The sequence below is a fragment of the Uranotaenia lowii genome, chromosome 1 (genome assembly GCF_029784155.1).
Source record: "Uranotaenia lowii strain MFRU-FL chromosome 1, ASM2978415v1, whole genome shotgun sequence".
Taxonomy (NCBI): Eukaryota; Metazoa; Arthropoda; class Insecta; order Diptera; family Culicidae; genus Uranotaenia; species Uranotaenia lowii.
In genome coordinates, this window is record NC_073691.1 from 216,117,311 (window position 1) to 216,138,588 (window position 21,278).

At 34.9% G+C, this 21,278-nt stretch overlaps 1 protein-coding gene across 1 annotated transcript in view; it reads right to left on the reverse strand.

The window, feature by feature from the left end:
- The window catches only part of LOC129747907 (uncharacterized), a 165,194-nt gene that overhangs the window by 139,054 nt on the left and 4,862 nt on the right, over positions 1–21,278 (reverse strand). The window lies entirely within an intron of this gene.

The following is a 21,278-nucleotide window of genomic DNA, read 5'->3' on the forward strand; positions in this document are numbered from 1 at the left end:
GACTATTTATGTTCGTTCAGAAGTCCGATTCAAGCATTTACATTCAATTCTCTCGAGGACCTTTAACTCAGCCAAATGTGAACTTTTAATGCACAGGATTGAGCATCTATGAGACTTTTGGTTACTTGGGTTGTATGGGAAAGTTGAATATTTTGTACTGAAAAATCAACGAGCCTGCTAATGATTTTTGTGCCAATTTATAAAAGATTTAAAGGAAATTTTCCACTGAACAACTTTGTTGAAGACCGTCACTTCCTATCTAATTAGGAAAAAAAAAAAGTTATAAGCTGTTTAACTGGGGTATGCATAATAAATTCAATTGACATCACTGCTGCGGCCTAGCGAAGTATTGCGTGAAAAGTAGGCATTCAATACTTCACTAGGCACCAGGACAAAGTTGCTCAGCAGAAAATTTCCTTACCAGAGAATTAATAAATTGGCAAAAAACCATGAGCTCGGTTCGACAGAAGAAATAAACATTATGTTGATTTTTCAGTACAAAATATTTAATTTTCCCATACAAACCTAAAAGTCCAAATTTACTCATGTGAACGTTACTTAAAAATTCTGCAAAAAATCATGGATAAGTTTTGAACTAAAACAAAGCTTTTGAGACCCCAGGGTTTGAGAAATTCAAAAATGACTCCAAATCGACTCAGTCTATTGAAGTGGTCTTATACTGCATACATTTAGGGGTAAAACTGTTGCATAAAAATCTACCAATACGAACGAACGAACGAACGAATGATATAAGTTTCGAAAGACATATTCCTACGTGTGGAAACAACCAGTTTTCAAAACGCCACTTTCATTATAAAATCATTTATTTACAAGATCTAAGTGATTTTCCAACATCGTTTTGTAATCGTTAAATTATTTTCATATTAAATAAAAAATAACAAAAGAAACATTGCTTGAGATGGATATTCTTTTATAATTATTAACAGGTAATGGCTGAGCATCTTGGGAACGACGTTTGATGTCAGGCTTGTTTAATGGATGTTTCCTCTTTGATCGATGTTGAAAAAAGCTGACGATAATATTTTCGATGTAGAATAATTTCATACAATAAATTCTGCCTCTTCATCAAATGCCGGTCTTGATGGCATCTGAGTGGATTTGTAATATGAAAGTAGAAGATCAACTTCAAGATCAAGATCAAGCAAGCGTCGTTTCTTCAATCATTAGAAGACAAAATCATGAGCACGATACAAAACTTCAGGAAGATTATTAACTTCAACACAGCGCTTCAACTCATTAAGGCGAATTTCATTGAAAAAAATACAAAAATAGTACAGTGAGGATTGGAAGCAGGTCGGACTCGATTATCCGGAGACTCGATTATCCGGAGACTCGATTATCCGGAGACTCGATTATCCGGGATTCGATTATCCGGAATTTTAGACTCGATTATCCGGAGTTTTTTAAAAAAAAATTTTTTTTAATTTTTATTTTGATTTTTTAAATAATTTAGTACTATAATTCACGAAATAATATTTCTATCAGCTTTGGACGGAGTTAGGGGGGTCAGGGGCTAGTATAGTAGTTGTACTTTATATTAAAACTCGGTTATCCACAGTGTATTGTTCAAGATCAAACTCATTAACTCTATAGTACATCATATAAATATGTGGTCAAGCAAGAACGTAGCTAGGAACAGTAGGGGTAAGAATAAGAGCTGTCAATGTGTTTAACCCTCTACATCCCATGGTAGCACAAGTGATCCACAACATTAGCGTCTTTATCAAGTTTGTAAATCTACTATGATGCAGTCAATAATTGTATAAACTTCCTTGTGTACTCATTGTGCTTGTCTATAAGCCTTCTTGAAATTTAGATATAGTAACTATTTGAAAACAATCTAGCAACTATTGAAACAATCCAAAAACTTTTTTCAACGAAATACAACTTTTGAGGCCATGGGGAACAACTTTTGTTCAAGCAAACTACAAAAATTTTTTTGTTGTTCAAATATTTGAAAAAATCGTGGGAAGCAACGGTTTGATTATTTATTATCTAGTTTAATTTATTATCGATTGTCTTCGGTTGAAAATGAGTGGATTTTGAAAAGTATTTTAGTTTATTTACAAAGTATGATCAAATGTACAAACGTGAAAGTACATATATACTCAGTTAGCGTTAAAATGTTTGCTTTGAAAAATCACAAAATGTATGAGATATTATACTCCTGAATGTATGCACCACCAAAGACCATTTCTTGAAATACTTAAAAAGCAAAACGTTTGGAAATGATGCAACATTGGGATTGCAAACGAGGTCAAAATATCTGCTTAGTGAAAATGTATACACTGATTTTCTCGTTTGTTTGGATAACGTACCGATATTAAGCCTACCCGAGCAGACTTTGATGCCTGAATCGATAGCAAACAGTAACCAAAATAAGCTATCAATACCAAAATGATAGCACAATTCAGTATTACATTTTTTCCGATGGCAAAATTAGGTTTCATTAGAGCATCAATATGTCAAAAGATGATGCCGTACCAATACCTAAATAAGGCATTGAGACCAAAATGAAAGCACTGTTTGGTTTTGAATTTTCCTAGATAACAAAACGAGGCATCATTAAGGTTTCATTTATTATGATTGAGCGGAAAAGTGAAATCAAAATGATAGCATGATTTGGTATTCAATTTTCTGAGATATCAGATTTAATAAGGGGTTAAAAATTAAATCGAACTGAAAACAAACAGCAAATTTGTTCGTTTCAGGTCGAGTGCGCGCTTTTTTTTAGTGTTGATTTTTCAGTCATTGCAAAAATAGGCATCATCAAGGTATCATTAACAAAAATGGGTATGAGTATAATTCATTTTTATCCGTAAGAAAAACTATTTCCAATGAGCAGCCTCGAAAACTGCTTTTTTATTGAAACAGCAGCAATGAGTGTGAAGTTCTTATTTCTCATCATTTATCAGAAATTTCCAATACTTATACAAATAATACAAAAATAATAATATGGGAGAGTGGGGAATCATGGGCCACTTTTTTCTTTGTTCCATAACTACTTTATTATAAAAGATAAAATAAAAATTGAACGGTTTTCAACATTTTCAAGGCATCATTAGGCATTTTTTTAATTTTCCAAGTTGTGACTGTTTAAAAAAAAGCAAAATTTTTTGGATTTTGAAAAATTGTGGGGAATTGTGTGCCACCAAATCCAAATTGACCAAATAACATGCAAAGTTTATGAGTTGACACAAAACTGTGATTTCCTAATTCATTTCGTTGTTTAAAAGCAATTTCGGATTATGAAATAAAAAAAAGAGCTGTGTATGATCAAATGGATTCCAAAACCTGAATCGCGAACGTTTTGGCAAAATTCCTTATAAAGGATGGACAAAATATTTTTCATAATTCTTCATTTGGCATGAGGGAACTTTACAGATAGGGAAAACGTATTTTAAATTCCGAATGTGTGTAAAAACATAAAATCTACATATGTGGCCCACGATTCCCCACAAGCTATGATTGGCAAATTGGTTGCATTTGTACGAGTTATTGATGTTTCATCAAAAATTCCTTTTCCACATGAAAGAACATGACAAAACTAAGATCATAAACGTATGAGCATTTTTTTTTTTATGAACTTAAGGTTCCCCATCAATGAAATTAAGGGGTGCTTGTTTAGTTGTGTAAGTAATTTGTTTTTTTTTAACTTTTTTAAGCTTGATGAATAAAACATGAATATGATGCGTATTTAAGTCAGCTTCATATAAAAAAAAAATGCTTATGCAAAGCGACAACGATGACAATTGGATTGAGATTTTTATCTCAACATACATTTGACATATTCAGAGTGGCCCACGTTATCCCGCTCTCCCCTAATAATAATTATTATTAATAACTTCGTTTCACCTTTTACTTAATAAATCGTTGGAAAATGTTTAACAGGTTTATGCAAGAAACTGGATTTGTTTACACTTGGCGCATTGGTCCTTTGCAAAAATCGATACCGAATTCCTTTTACGATTACAAACCAAGAAGTAAGAATTTTGAGTTTACGGTGCACAATTTTGCAATCTATGCCTTTTTTTGCTAAACCTAACCATGCTTTAAATTTTTTAATCGTGTATAAGATTGCAAAACTTGTTATTGTTTTGATGAATGTTTTGTTGATAAAATTGGTGGTTGATTTTCCTGTATTCGGCTCAATAATTCTCTTAACTGATCATACGGTGATTATTTGTGTGATATTCATTCGTAAAATCTTTTCCCGGAACTAGGAGTAAACAGATTCGGCGGTACGAGAACAAAATCATTGCTGTGTCTCGTAAGTCGTGGATACAACAAGATAGTCGTGGATCCTGGCTAGTAAGGAAACCATATAATGGAATACGTTCTTCCAGCGGAACATCAATCATGCATCGACAAAGCATCGATAGTCAGCAGACTTTCAAAAGGTATGTATTTTGCTTTTCACACCAACCGTTAAAATCCTTCTTTTTGTTAATATCTAGCCAGTAAAGGATAACCATGATAGTTTTGTTTGCCTTATAGGTCGTTCGGACTACCTTATCGAAGCGCTCGAAGTAAGGAATCAATTATTTCGTCAGCTCAAAAATTGGATCCACTCGAATGCTTCAAGAAAAAATTTTTTCTGCAGAAATGTGGAACCAGCTGCAAGATTGATTTTCTACGGAATTAGACCAGATAAGGCGGATCCCAAGTACGCTTAAACGTAAAAGAAAGTTGCGGAACAACAGTTAAGCAGAATAACGACGATAATATACAACACTTTCCGAAAAACAAATAGACGGGAAACGATTCTACAATTTTGAACAGGCTGCCCCAACTTTATTTTGTACAGCTACGAAGTTAAAGATAATATTTCGGATCAAAACATATGCAACAGGTATTGCAGAGAATTTAATATTGATTAATAGCTTCTAATCATTACGTTGCTTGTCTCGTATATGTATAGTTTACATGTTTTTTGTTAGATTAGGAGTACCTGTACAGTTCCATTAATGCAAAAGTAATGTCTCGATTACAATTTAAAAAGTGATCCAACAGAGGATACCAATTCAATTTAGCCTTGAAGAACAATTGTTTGAATACTTTTAAACTTACCCTCTAAATAAACACGAAATAACAGACTCAGAAAACACAGTTATTAACTGGCGCATTTTTTCGTCTAATCTTCGAAGACCTAATCAAAGTTAGGAAAAATACTCCCGGCGTAAACGATTTTCGTAAGATAACTCTCAATTATACCTACATTATTTGTGTAAGTGCAGGCGGGTTTCTAAGAACGTTGATTTAACTCACACTGAATGTAAAACAACTGAATTTTGACATACATATTATATGTATCAAAAAGTCATAGGACAAATTGTACGATTTAATGATGAACGACTCATTTGGGATAAATTACGATTAAGCATTTAATATTGTTAAAAAATAAAACTGAAAAATATCCAATTTACAAACAGGTTGTATTGTATACTTAATGTATTAGATGTACTTGGATATCAACCTGTTTTCAAAACCAGGTGGCAAAGATCGAAAGAACTCCCACACACAATTTCGTATTTTATATGAGGCGCTTGGGATCAGAGGAGTGCAAGTGCCTAAATGATAGTGAAGGTGCTCGATTTTTTCATATATTTTTCGAATTCGAGCAGTTTTAATTCAATCGAAAGAGTGATAAAAAAAAATTATAAAAAATCTAGGTTTCGCACCAGATGTACATTGGAACATGAAGAATCGTTAGGTATACTTAACTCAAAATTGATGATTTTGGCACTTGCACCCCTCTGATCCTGAGGGCCTCATATATGATGAAAATCGCCTTTAATTATGCAACACAAAAGGAGTGGATATAATATTAAAGCACTCAAGATTCAGACATATAACGAAATTTAAACGCCAAAATGTATATACTTTGGGAAGAATGACCCTGGTTTTTAAAACTCCACACCAACGATCGTGGAGGTTAATCTTTTGTTTTCATAGAAAGTTTATTAAAAAAATCAATAATAATATATTGTTTTGAAATTCGTCATTATGATTAGTTTTCATGCAATTCGGGTTCAACGATTCGAGGTGGATGTGAGTAGTCAAATCAACTAAGCTAAACAAATGACCCTAGTTTTTAAACTCCCTTGAAAAAAAGATGTTTATACCGTATTTCACGGTGAGTAAAAGGCAGTTTTTTGCCGAAAGTTTCAGGCCGAAGATAAGGATGCGTTTTTTTTTTGGGAATATCCAACCTATAGGATGATTCATCCCTATATAGGCATGAGAATGCGTGCTTTACGACCCTTTGTGCTTCAATTTTCATACTTTTTACAACAATTTTGCTAAAAATGCATGTGCGTGTTATACTCTGGTGCGTGGTATACTTCGCTAAATATGGTGCATTTAGCTATCATGCGCTGAATGTTGAATTTAGTATCATTCTGCTCGAACAATGTCGGCACAGTGCCAACATTGGGGTATCGTTTTCGATTGGAAGATAGCACAGTGGGGCCAAGTTTTGGTTTCGCATGACGTGTTTTGTTACCTCGTTTAAAAAGAATTTTGAAAGCACAACGATGCCAAATTTTGGCTGTAAACTATGCCTTAAAGTGGCATCATTATGCTCTCGATAATTGTTTTGAAACGTTGGCTAAACGAGGCATCATTAAGGTTTCAATGAAACCTACACTTGGTATAAACAAGGTATCCATATATGAAAAGTAAGACCCAAATTTTGGCATTGTACCACCTTTATTCGGGCAAAATGATACCTCATTTTACTTTCAAGGCATGATAGCAAAATTAGGTATATTTTTGAAATAAAAGTCTGCTCGGGTACCCCCTTTCTGAACGTTAAAAAAAAGTAGTTCAAAATGTGTCTTTTATATTATATTTCAGTTTCTTCCAAAATGTTGATTAAATACACAAATTACACCGTTCAGAATTTATCAAGAGTTGGATGAACTGGGGCTATCAGAAATATCCGAAAAGTTTGAATACATGTTTAAATATAAATATCTACACTAAGCATTCCAGATAAACCGGTTTTATCCGAGTTTGCCCGGTTTTTTAAGGAAAAAATGGGAAAAGCCAGACTCAGCTCGGTTGCTCGGATGTCTTGGAAAAGGCCTGAATTTTGCTCGGATTTATCCTAAATATAAGCCAAATGCAAAACAAAACCTCAAATTTTGTTAACATAATAAAATATGTTCGCGTCACACAACAAAACTATTTTAGCTTGTTTCATCGAAATAAACTTGCGAACAGTTTTAAGAATTGTACTGTTAGATTTTAACTTCGCTGATGTGCCAAGATAAATATAACTTTTCATGTGTTCATCTTTTCTCTTGAATTTTTATAAGAAAAATCGGGATTTTTACCGGAATTTCTCGAATTTTTTAGTTGAATATTTTGAAACCCAATGCTTGGATGTTGCCTGATTTTTGTTTGAAAATTCTCGGATTTACCCGGCCCAGATACATCCCACAAAAATCTGGAAAGCTTATTCTATATTATTTTATAATGAAAAATTTAAATTCACAGCGATTCTCACTAATATGTCAGGAATTATCAAGATCATATCTACAAACATTTATTTTAAATTGAAATATAACTTTCCCTAGAAATAAAAAAAAAACTTTTAAAATTTAAAAATTAAATTCAATATACCTACCTACGGATAAAATCAATTTGAGCTTATTACTGATCTAGCTAGAATTGTTATCTTGATCACTAAGTTTACCAAAAGCAGTTTTATTACAATTGAGAATATGTAGTAAGAATGTGACACTTTTTAATCAACAACTTGGGCTGGCAACCCCGCACTGTCCTCCAAAGGACTTAAGAGTGAATAAAAAACAACGACACACAAAAAAAGCAAGAAACTACAAACAACGACGTCTGACAAGAGTGAATTTTCCCTTCAACGAGGATACACATTATTTCTCCCTCACTATTTATCTCGATCCTGATCCCAAATTCACGCACGCACTCACTCACTCACAGCCTCCAACACACACATCCGATTCCGATTCCGAATCCCTTCACAGCATTTGACGACGCTCCTAACTTTTCTAGAGTGACGATGGTTAGTTTCTACTCCACCGAAAAAAGGATATCCGTCGTCTCTCCGCGCTGGAATCGTGTCAGCATCCAGCATCCAGCATCCAACTTCCAGCCAACCTACTAACTAACAGCACTGCCGTTTTCTTTGGAACGGAAAAGGATCCAACCATCGTAGCTTCTTTTTTTCTTCTTCCTTTCCGTATCCTTCCGCTGCTCCTTCCAGCACACTTTCACGTTCACGTTCAAGTTCCGACGAATGTTTCGTTGTATAGGAAGGGCGTCACCACACACGTATATTTTGCATTTTTTGGGCGAAGGCGAAAATTTTGTGTAATATTTTTGGAGAATATTTCCAATTTTAAAACCATCGAGTCCAAGACATCGGAAATGATTCCCCAAATAGGCTAATGATTTCACACCCGAGCACTTACGCTGCTTCAAGAGACAAAAAATTTTCAAAGTCTGTTGTCGAATTATATAAAGGTCTCCAAATTCACTTTTCTAGAAAAAAAATTGTCGTTCGTGTACGAATATTATCACCAGTCGAGTTGTAACACTAAAATTTTCACTAAAACCGTTCTCTATTTCGTGGCGAGTTTTCTGGCAAAATTCTTCCACCGGATGGGAAACTCCCTCCCGAAGATTTGTCGCAGCTAGAATCCACACACTACAGACAGATCCTGCGATCGGCACAAAACGGTGTTAATAAAAGGTTATCCTTCCAAAAGTCAAAATTTCAAAAAAATCTTTCTTCAAAAAAACACTTCCGTCCGTCCGTTCGTTACAAAATAATTCGGCTATCATATCTTCTTCTACACAGGTTCACATCCGACGTTCCGCGCGAGTCCATCCAAAATTCCGTCCCTATCGTTCGAGAGTCGCGAGAGCAATCTGTGCCAGCCAGCAGCAGCAGTAGTGGCCAGAAAAATATTCGTCCCATCATCATCCATCCCATCCAACAACAACGAACGGGGCCAACTTTTTCCACCTCACCTGTGTTTGTGTGAGTGAGCGACATTTTGATCCCTCCAACATCCTCCAACTCTCCACGGCGCGAGAGCTTTCTCACAAATTCAATTGGGATAACAAGTTCTGAGGGGGGCAAACTGGGCAGGACAGGCGAGGCTGTTCGATTTGGTTTGGTTGATGGATGCTGTGTCGCCGAGTCGTCTGATCTGATGTCGGTCGGTGGGACACTTCCATCCAAATCGAATCACCAACGATGGATTCCGAAAACCCTCATTCTTACCTCGATCTTCTCAAGCTCCGAAGCTTGCAGAAAAAAAAAAATAACGATGTTTTAAAGTGAGTTTTTGAGAAAAAAGATTCCCAACTGCTTAGAGGTTGGCTTGGTGAGGCCCACATACATATTGTTATAAGTAATTTACACTTATTTTGAAACAATGGGGAATCATAGTTACGATATTCGTAAGATATAAGACCCTCCGAATTTCTTAAAAGAAATCATGAGTCAAACGTTGTGGAAAAATGTACCGTGAAAAAAGACGAGGCGAAATAGTTTTCAGACCATTGTTGTAATATTTATAACTGTAAAATTCGGACCCTTTATCCCACGATTTCCTTGAATCGGTCTATTTTGTGAACCTTATCGATTTAAAATGAATGAAAAAAACGCAGAAAGGAAGCGTGTACTGTTAGGTAATTTTTTGCTTTTCGAATATTTTCTGTGAAATTTTCCCAATTCCCAGTAAGTACCTAACACTTATATTTGTGTCATTGTTACGTACATATATACCTAAATCCAGGAGCAAAAAGAGGCAAAGAAATATAAAATTTTACATTCTAGATTTCCTACGAAAACTGACAGCATAATTGCCCTGGGATCAATTAAAATTGAACTTTTAGGTTTGTATGGGAAAGTTGAATATTTTGCCCTGAAATCATGGTTTTTAGTAAATTTATAAATTCTTTGAAGGAAATTCTCCGCTGAACAACTTTGTCGAAGACCGTTACTTCGTATCGTATCTTATAAGACAAAAAAAAATATTAAAGGGCGAACACGAAATTATTGCGACACCGAAAATACCATACCAATTTTCTTATGTTTAGAATCAAACCAAAACTTCAGGGTAGTTTTATACATACATTTAATTCAAAAATCAAAATAAAAATAAGTAGATGGAGCCTTGAGTGCAAAATTGAACGCATTTTCGCTCGATGTCCTCCATCAAAGTCTTTACAGTGTCATCCGGTACCAGTTTTTCAATTTTTTTTCCATTTTCTTAACATGTTTTTCTCGTCTTTGAATGTCTTCTTGCTCTTCCGAAGTTCCCGCTATATTATTGCCCAGTACTGCTCCTCCGGGCACAGTTCCGGACATATCTTTTGGAACAAAATGGACAGAATTGGCCTCATACTACTCCAGGACAATTTTAGAATAGTGGCCTTAAGCCAAATCTGGCCAAAATAGCGGAGCTTCATCGTGCTTCTGCAAGAACGGAAAAAGACGCTTCTCGAGGCACTCAGATTTGTAGATCTCGCCATTTACTGTGCCCTTTGTCACGAAAGGCTCACTCCTCAGTCCACAAGAGCAGATGGCCTGCCAAACAAGATATTTGGAGGCGAACTTCGACATTTTCTTCTTCTTAAATTTGTCGTCCACATCAAACTTGCTCTTGCCGGTGAAAAACTTCAACCTCGGAATTTGCTTAAAATCGGCTTTTATATACGTTTCGTCGTCCATCACACAACAGCCATATTTTGTTAGCATCTTCTCGTAGAGCTTCAGTTCCGGAGTTTTAGCCGTCGATTTTTGGCGCTCATCGCGATTTGGGAAGTTCTCTACCTTGTATGTACACTGCCGGTCAAAAGTTTGGGATCACTCGCTAAAAACATGCAAATTTTGATCGTTCATATCTCAGCCGTCTTAGGACATATTGCAAATCTTCCGATCTCATTTGAAAGATATTAAGCAATAGCTATTCTGGAGGTATTTTGCCCAGAAATAATGTTTTAATTTTACACCTAAAACTTAACCTAAAGTTACAACATTTTCAAAAAATCGCACTCAATACTCAAAGCCGATCCTCTCGCGATAGGAAATTTCAAAATTTGAGTAGCATTTGAATCCTTATTCTATTCTTCTCAAAACACAATCGAAAAACTTTGAGCTAAAATTTATAAATGTACTTTTAATTAATAAAATAGACAATTAAGTTATCGTCCAAAAGTTTGGGATCACCCCTGGTATGGTGTATCGGCCAAAATTTTGGGCTGTTTGGGGCGTTCATATCTTTCTCATCTAACATCGTATTGCAGATCTGAAGGGTACATTTGAAAGCTTAAGAATTGTCGTTTTTTTTATAAATTCATACAAAAATTATATTTTAAAGTGATAACCATAAAAAATTAACTGAAATTAATTGTTTTTTTTTAAACTTACACTTATGATTCTAAATTTTTTATGGTTATGGATTTGAAATATAATTTTTTAACGAATTTATGAAAAAACAACAATTCTTAAGCTTTCAAATGCACCTTTCAGATCTGCAATACGATGTTAGATGAGAAAGATATGAATGAGTTAAATTTGCATGTTTTTAAAAGAATGATCCCAAACTTTTGACCGATACACCATACTAGGGGTGATCCCAAACTTTTGGACGATAACTAAAGTGTCTATTTTATTAATTAAAAGTACATTCTTAAATTTTTGCACATAAATTTTTGATTGTGTTTTGAGAAGTATAGAATAAGGATTCTAATGCAACTCAAATTTTGAAATTTGGTCCACCCTATCCCGAGATGATCGGCTTTGAATATCGAGTGCGATTTTTAGAAAATGTTCTAACCTTAGGTTAAGTTTTAGGTGCAAAACTAAAACATTATTTCTGGGCAAAATACCTCCGAAATAGCTATTGCTCATTATCTTTCAAATAAGATCAGAAGATTTGCAATATGTCCTAAGACGGCTGAGATATGAACGATCAAAATTTGCATGTTTTTTAGTGGGTGATCCCAAACTTTTGGCCGGCAGTGTATGTACACCCAAAATTCAGCCTCTGTGCCAATGGCGTGTAGTCAATTACATAGCATCATCGGTACAAGAAGATAACGCGACCGGTGCTGATTCGATTTGCTCCCACCGGCATTAACCTCCCAAGTTAACCGAATTGCGTATGTCTGAAAGAAACAAAATAAAAACGAATTCACGTCCCTCCCTATCGCATCACAAGACGAAGAAGGATAGAAATAAATACCGGCCTACACCAGGCAGCCAGCGAACCGAGCACTGTGCGTGTGTAGCAAAAGCAACAACAAACATATTCCTTCAATTCAATCTGCCGGCAAACGCGTGTGTAGCAAAAGCAACAACAAAAATATTCCTTCAATTCAATCCACCGGCAAACAACCACGGCCAAGCTGTGCGTGTGTATGTAGTAAAAGCAACAAAAAAAACATTGTTTCAATTCAATCCACTCAATCCACCAGCAAACAACAACGGCTAAGCTGTGCGTGTGTATGTAGCAAAATCAACAACAAAAACATTCCTTCAATTTAAAGGCAAAGAATTACCGGCCAAGCTGCCCGGCTTTAGCAGCTGTGTATATGTAGCGTGTGTATGTAATAGCAGGCAGTAAGCAAAGCACAGTTCTCATTCAATGGGTTTCCCGTTTCCCGTTCCCCTTCCCGTTTCCATCCAAAACAAAGGAATACCTTGAAAGGAGGCCAAACGCCGGGAAACCTCCGTCGTGCGTTATTTTTTTGTGATTGATCGGTGGCAGAAAGCCTATGACAAATATTCCTCGTCTTGCATGAAGCTCGAATAGTACACTGGTTAAGATGTCGGACTGGCAAGACGATGTAAATGGTGATTTGAGTTCGAATCTCCCCAAGGCGCTGTGGTTATTATTTTTATTTTCTTGTTTCTGGGATGGATTATCCAATAGGAACGAAATCCCATAAAATGTTTTTTTTTGTTTCGCTTGAATGTAGTGGTCATGAATAATTTTGGTTGGAAGCCGAGTCCTTATGCCAGTTACGGTTTTTCAAACATACCGTCTTCGGCACAGTGCACATTTCAGAGCATTATCGGCACAGAGATTTGCTAAAAAGGCATTGGATTTCTGCAACCTCTTCTATGGGTGTAGTCCAGCTCTTTGCATTCTGGACGTAGCTCTGCGACATGCCGATCTTTTTAGCCAAATCACTGCTTGAGACATTGGTATTTGCTTTAATCATCCGCTTCACCTTTCCCTCCGTCTTTTTGTTCTCCGGTCCCGGTTTTCTTCTAGCTCCTTTGCCGTGGTTCAACGTCAACTGCTTCTGGAACCGCTTCAACACATTGAAGACGGTTGAATTGTGAATGTTCAATATTTTTCCCAACTGCCGGTGCGACAGGTCAGAAAATTCCAGGTGTTTGGAAAGAATTTGTTTTCTAGACTTGCGTTGGTTCACCTCCATTTTCGTTGAATCGAAAAACACGACTTTGAGTTTGACAGCATGTAAACAATACACATCAATGAGAAATTGTGTAAAAATGGTTGATTTTTTCCCAATGGTAAAAAAGTTATGCCCTGTTGAATGTGTCGCAATAATTTCGTGTTCGCACTTTAGCCTTTTAACAGGGGTAGGTATGTTTTTTGGCATTGGGTGCAACTTCAAAAATATTCGAAAAGTCTCTTAAGAACCAAATATGAAGGAGCATAACGATATTGCAAATACGTTGAATAAAAAAGAAATCGCAATACTTTTAATGATTGATTTTGCAAAAGCTTTTGATCGTGTTTCCCATTCTAAACTTATTAGTAAGCTGATTTCTAAATATAACTTTTCTAGAACAGCTGTTGAAATGGTACAGTCATATCTGCAGTGTCGGTCACAATCGGTTCATTCAGTGGATGCTTTTCTAACTTTTCTTCCATTGAATCAGGAGTTCCTCACGGATCAATTTTAGGACCGATTTTTTTCTCTCTTTTGATTAACGATTTACCTTCTGTCTTGGAACACTGCTCTGTTCATCTTTTTGCAGATGATATCCAAATATATCTTTGTGGTAAAAGAACATCTGATTTAAATGTGTTTTATGCTCAAATTAATCACGATCCAGCTAAACTGATCGAATGGTCCAATGAAAACCTTTTACCAATCAATCCTGCAAAAACTAAAGTATTTCGGAAGACAGCTGACCCCTTTGATTTACCTATACCACTTATACTAGATGATGCTACTGTTCAGTTTGCTGATCATGCTGAAAACTTTGGTGTTATTTTCGACAAAGATCTTTCCTGGAACAGACATGTAAACGCTCAATGCTGTAAGATTTATGGTGCGATTAAAAGATTAAACCTAACAACAAGTGATTTAGATGTAGCCACAAAACTGAAAGTTTTCAAGACATATGTCTATCCTAAGGTTGCCAGAATTTTTTTATCACGTGTTCGATCCGGACAAACCGGGCAAATTTTTAGAAAAACCTGGCAATGTCCGGACATTTGATTTTATAAAAGACTATCATGAATCCGGGCAATAACCGGGCATTTTTTAAAACCCAGGATTTACTCAACAAAAATCAAGAAAAAAAAATTGAAAAAAAATTTATTTTCATCAAAATTCATCGACAGATTTTGAATCGTATTTGAGGCTTCCAAAAAACTTTCATGATTATTTTTATAAAACTTTTTGTTTGTTTTTGTTTGATTTGCCAATTAAAGTGGATAAATCCGTGCAAAATCCGGCCATTTTTCAATGAAATCCGGGCAACCGGGCCATGCCGGACTGTTCCCAAATTTTGTTATAAATATCCGGGCAATCCCGGATAAAACCGGGCAATCTGGCAACCTTAGTCTATCCCCTGTTTATTTACAATGATTTTATTTATTCTAATTCTCTAGAAAGATCTGTAAATAGATTACGCATAGCCCTTAACTCCTGTGTACGCTATGTCTTCAACTGATCACGTTTTTCTCGGATTTTTGCACCTTCAAAAGCTGCTCATTGGCTGTTCTTTCAATAACTTATACAAGTATAGATCCTGCATGGTAATGCACCGATCTATCAACTCTCGAAAGACACAGAGCCTCTAAGAAATTCGCGCACTGGAAATATTTTAATACTGTCACGTAGTTCTTCCTATTACAGTAGATCCTTTTTCGTCCGAGCTACTCTGAGTTGGAACAACCTTCCCACTTCTTTAAAACCAATTCAAAAGAAAAAAGAATTTAAAAGGAGTTTGCTAGACGATAACATTCAGTAAGAACGACATCAATTAAGTTTCGAGTTTGGAATATGGAACGAATAGTCTTTAAGTTAATAAATAGAAATAACGCACATCCACCATATTGTAAAAACTTTTAAGGTTAAAATCTTACGTTACATGTATAAAATTTAGGCCCCAGGGTTTGAGAAATTCAAAAATTACCCCAAATCGACTCAGTCTATTGCACAATGTCACAGAAAAAATGGCCCATCTCATCGAAGCACAGTACATGAAATTTTAAGCCATTGCAATTTCATAAAACGATTTGAAAGGTTTTAAATACCTAAAAACATTTCAAACGGGCCATTTACAGATGAGAAGATATTAAGAAGCGACCTGTTTTGAGCCATATTATCGCTAAGAAGATTATGTCTTTTTATAGAATCATTGCTTTAAATCTCACACAACTGAATGATGATCGATTTTATTTAAATAGTGCTTAAAATTTAAGATCGATCGACATATGTACAGTTGCGTTCAAAAAAGAATGAAATCGCGTGAAGTTGCGCACCAACTTCCAACTTTGACAAGCTGCCATTTCTCTCTCGGTTTATATTTTTTCATGAAAATTTCACACAACATAGTTTAACTATTCAACTATTACTTCACAAAATGTGAAGTCTTTACAATGACGGGAAACAAAGATACAGCTATTCCCGTAAAAAAGGGAAATTTGGAATTGTTTCACTAAATTTGCTTTATCTTTGACAATTTTCATTGAAAAATCATGAAATTTGGTCCAAAGATGTAAAAATGTTTGATCTACAACCAGGCCAAGTTTCGTCAAAATCGATTAACGTGATCAAAAATGGTGCCGGGTTGAAGATGAGGTTCATTATCGCCCAGCAGACGATTTCATTCTATTTTGGACGGATGTTTGTATGGAAAACATCGTAGTCCATGTATTCTTGGTTTTTTCTTTCACATAACCAAAATTTATCACAATGATTGTTGTAAATTGCTAAAAACTTCATTCTTACTTTGTTTAGAAACAGAAATTTTTCTTCAAAAAGAAAAAAAGGCTTCAAATTTTATGGAGTGTTAGTTGGATAGTTAAAATATGTTGTGTGAAATTTTCATGAAAAAATATAAAACGAGAGAGAAATGGCAGCTTGTCAAAGTTGGAAGTGGGTGCGCAACTTCACGAGATTTCATTCTTTTTTGAACGCAACTGTATGAAAAAGTTATTCTGTTTTGTAAAAGAATTTATTTTTGCAAAAATTTTATTAGCCTAGGTTGATTTACTAATCACATCCACCTTAAGAGCTCTTAAAACAACGCTGATCTCTAAAACAGCATTTTGTACTGTAAATTTGAAATTTGAATTGAAATAATGATTCTGTATATTTGATTCTCAAAATAAGTTTGTACACAAAGTTAAATGTTTTATTTTGAATTCCGATTTATCCAATTATCAAAGCAATTCTATTTATGCTAATAATTGAAATTAAATTGTACAAGCTTCTGTGATTGTGTAATATTCGGAAAAAGGTGATATAAGGTAAAAGATAAAAGAACAAATTTTACTCGTTCTTTCAACAATATGTGGCCCAGTAGGATTAGGTTAGAAAAAAGGTTATTCCACGTAAACAACGAATGTTAATCTTATTGTATTCGAGATCCGGTTACTGAATCCCTCAATCATCTTCATTCAAACTACTTATTCATCCCAATTGCAACTAATTTGATTTGCTGAACTTCTAATGTACTTTTTAGGTTTTTCGGCGCTGAAGTTCAAGATACATAGAGAAAAAAATAGGAGAAACCGTTGCTCTGGAAAGCACGTGGTAGTGAAACTTTGCTCTAATCGAACTACCCCACTCAGGAAAGGCGAGACCTTTTCGACCTGGGCCCAAGGAGCGGAGAAGGAAACCGGGAGGCGGAATAATGTATAGGATGCTGCCGATACACACTCGTACAGCACCACGCTGCTGTCCTTTGATATTCTCACCGTGTGTTCCCGAAGAAAGATGAAGAGTTAGTCGAGAAGCGTGCCTCATCAATCAATCGTCAACGACGACAAAAAAGGTTCTTCTGCTGGCACGAGCTCAAAGGAACTTTTCTTTCCCTCAACACTGGGAAATGGTATTCTGGCTGGAGGATGAACCACCAGCCCACAGAAGTGTTGTCCCGACAGGGCCGTAAAAAGTTAAAAAAAAAAAAATCTTACCTAGAAATAGGGCAGCCGATATCATTTTGGCAATGACTGACACTGCTGGCCAAATGGGGACAAGAGAAAAGCGGTTTAAAGAATTTTCGCTACTAAGAACAGTGAACAAAATTAGTCTCCCATGGCACGTTAGAGCTATTTTTGAGCCCAAACAGCTAAATGTGAAAAGGATAAAAGTAAAATCTAAACATATTTTTAACATTTCTTTTGTCTTAAACATTATCCTATTTCTGAAGAGTCATTTTTGAACATCCTTCATTTACAGTATGGCCCATTAATAAATGCGAAATAGTTAAAGCAGTCTGTTTTGAAATGAACCCGAGAATATTATTTTCCAACAAGATGGAGCCTATGCCATACTTCAAAACGGACTCAAACCTTGCTGGAGAAGAATATGAAGTTTTTGACGAAGGATCTTTGGCCTTCGAGCAGTCCGGATTTGAAAACTCTCGACTATTATGATATGGGTGTATGTTCAAGCATCTGATAGCAGACATTTGGACAATTTCAAAATGATAGTTTTTAAAAAAAAATCTGTTCCGCAGTTTTGAATTTATAACCAAAAAAATAATCCAGGTCTATATGACCCTAACTTGCTAATTGTCATTGTTTTTGTGCTGGATGACTCTGGTAACCCTATTTAAAAAAATCTAAATATGAGAAAGTGTAGAGCTCCTCATTCAGAAAAAGTCAGAAAATTTCATGTTTCTAGCTTAACCGTTCCTGCGATGTCGCTTCGAGAAAGTACAGTTAGGGTCATATAGATCCTAACCGCAAAAGAAGGTTAAACAATTAAAACTGTCCAAAAACAATTTTGTTTATTTGGCATAAATTGCTTAGCTAGAGGTCAAAAATTTATTTCCATTGACAAACTTTTTTTTCTCAACAGATTCATACTACATTCAGTAGAGAGGCATGACATCATTTTTACAGTTCTATTTAAAAAAAAAACACACAAATAATCCTGTGTTTTATTAAGTTCATCAAAATATGTTCCAAATTAAATTTCTAATAAAACATATGGAATCTCAAAATGAAGATTTTTAGCATACTCGGTCGATCGGGACCTTTTTTCCATTCGGCAGAAAACAACACAAATTGAGAACCATGGCAACGTAAACTTTACTACACGGAGAAAAGTTGTAGTAGGCTGAAATTTTTACGTTGAAAATAATACATAAACAAAATTTTCTGCGTGGTCATAGGAATGCAAATTCAAACGCTAACATTTTGTAGTTAAGACGCGAACCTGCGGTTGATGAAAAGAATGTTCAGAACTGAATCAGTTTCTCGATGCTTGAAATTCTCTTTAGACACTTTGTATATACCGTAAAACGGGGTAAGGTTGATCACTTTTTTCAATATTTCTCGATTTTTTTTCTGTTAAGGGGAATGTGGCACGTTTCATATTTTTAAAACCAGTACTGGGCTCCTATGAACGTAAATCATGGTTGCGGAAATTTATTAGACTTCTTTACTACTGATTCAAAAATCGATTTCGTCTTTGTTAAGAATTTGATGCTTTGGGGTAACATTGATCAGTCTCTATTTTGACGGTTTTACCGAGTTTTTTTTTCAAAATATTTTCAAATGCTAGTAATTGATAAACTAAAGCAGTTCGGAACAAATTTAAATGATATAAAAACAATTTTGAAACATTACAAAATTGATCACAACACTTCCGGTGGCTCAAAGGTACTAAACTTAGAACTTTTTGTCCAGTGAATTATGAATTATAAAATGCTGAATTTCGGTGTTTCTTGGTTTAGATTTCTTCGTGGTCCAAAAGAAACAACATCGCGTTTCTCGATGTGGTAAGGCCGATTCATCAAAATGTGGTAAGCCGATAAAATTAAATCGATAGATGGACAATGAGGCTGCATATATTAAGGGGCTACATTTTTTTAAAATTACTTATAAATCTTTACCTACAAAAAAAAATTGGCTTTCATTTAATTCTCTAGGCCCTCGCACAATTCCCCTTCAATTTTTTCCTTCAAACTTTACCATTTGATAGGGTTTTTAGCCTCTTGTCCTAGGTTCTCTTGGAAAACGTCCCTTTTTTTAAACATCAAAAATTTACCTAAAAAAAACAACGAAAACTACACTAAAACTATTAATTTAGTAAGGGAAAAAACTCAACTAACACATAATTCAACCTGCTGCTTCCAAACGCTTTGATTTCATCAGGAAGGGTGTTTGTTTGCGAGCCTTCGAAAAATTGATATTTCAAGATTTTGAAACTACATTTTGACTTACATTTGAAATTTTCTAAAATAAACTAAGTTTTTCCCAATTGGAAAATCAACATGTTTGTTTTAAACGTAGAAAATGGTTTTGAGATATTTTAACTTTTATTGATCAAAGCTACCCCGGTGATCAATGTTACCTCATTTTACGGTACCCTTCATACCACCGGGGGTCAAATGACCCCTAACACTTTTTCCACATACCTTTTTCGAAATCAACAAACTAAAAAAAATAACGAAAAAATACGTGCAATTTGAAAATTGAAATAGTTTGAGAAATATTTGCGAAAAAAAGAAATTATAAAAGGAGTTATAGTCATTTGAAGATTGGAAAATGTCATTTGACCTCCACCGGTACGTTTAGTGTTAGTAGTAAGAACTTTCCACAGGAGGAGGTGCTAAAGTGCATGTCCTTTCTGAAGTATATGAAGCATGCAACAGGCCGGGAATTGTTTCTATGAAGTTTGAAGGCCCTTTTCCTACTTGAAAGGAGAGCCACCATACAAATTATAGATTGAGTTAAGTAAAACTCAGATTTTTCGTAGGAAATTTCCGACAAATTTAGTGGGTACATGTTCTTTGTGAAGAGAAGAAACCTTTTTGTTAAGTAAGCTATGTGGATCAATTCATTTCAGGAGCATAATCGATTAAAAACTGTCGAATTCATACTAATTAACATTAATAAACGGATCAAAATGTACTTATATAGAAAACATTATGCGAGTTTTTTTCACAGACTGAGCATGCTTAGTGAGCTATTAGATTTCGAAAAAAGAGCGCCTATTAGAGGCCACTGCACTGTTTGCAACATGGATAATTCCACGCAAGATAGATAGATGAAAAGGTATAACATTGCGCTTAACCTCAATTGACGTTAATATTGTAATAAGTATCAGTCGCATTCTTTGAAATGATTTGTGTGGTAATTAGCAAAATTTATATTCAAAACCTTTCAATCGTCTTACTACGAGAAAGTTTTTCTTTGGAAATTTAGCAGTATTACAGCAAAATATTCGAATTCCGGGAAGCATTTTTATCAAATGTAAGTTTGAAAACATGCTTAAAAAAAGGACTTGTTTCAACTTGTAATGAATGTTACTTTATTTTAGATTCTACAAAATTGAAAAAAATAGTTATAAGAAATTTTGCAAAAAAATATTTTTTAAGTTTCATATAAAAAAATTCACATAGAACAATTTTTTTCCTTCAGCATAAGCGTTCAATGCATTGTAAATACTTTCGTGAACATTTTTATTTTTTTGCCTAATTTTAAAATCAGTAGTTTTTCTAGAAAACTAATATTATTAAAAAATTCTAAACATTTCTGTGGAATTTCTATAACTATTTTTGGTTGGTTTACTCGTTTACTGCAAGCAACGGAGTAGTATACCTAAAGAATATAGCTACCCTGAACTTCACGTGTATTATTCCGTGTTTATATTTGAAGCCATGTTAACGATGTTGCATAGATTAAGGGGTATTTCCGTCATCCCGAATAAGAATATCTTCAAAACTATTTAGAACCTGCCTGAATGCACAATGAAAGCTAAAAAAACCGAAATAATGCGTCAGCATTTAAAGAAAGTTTGATTTA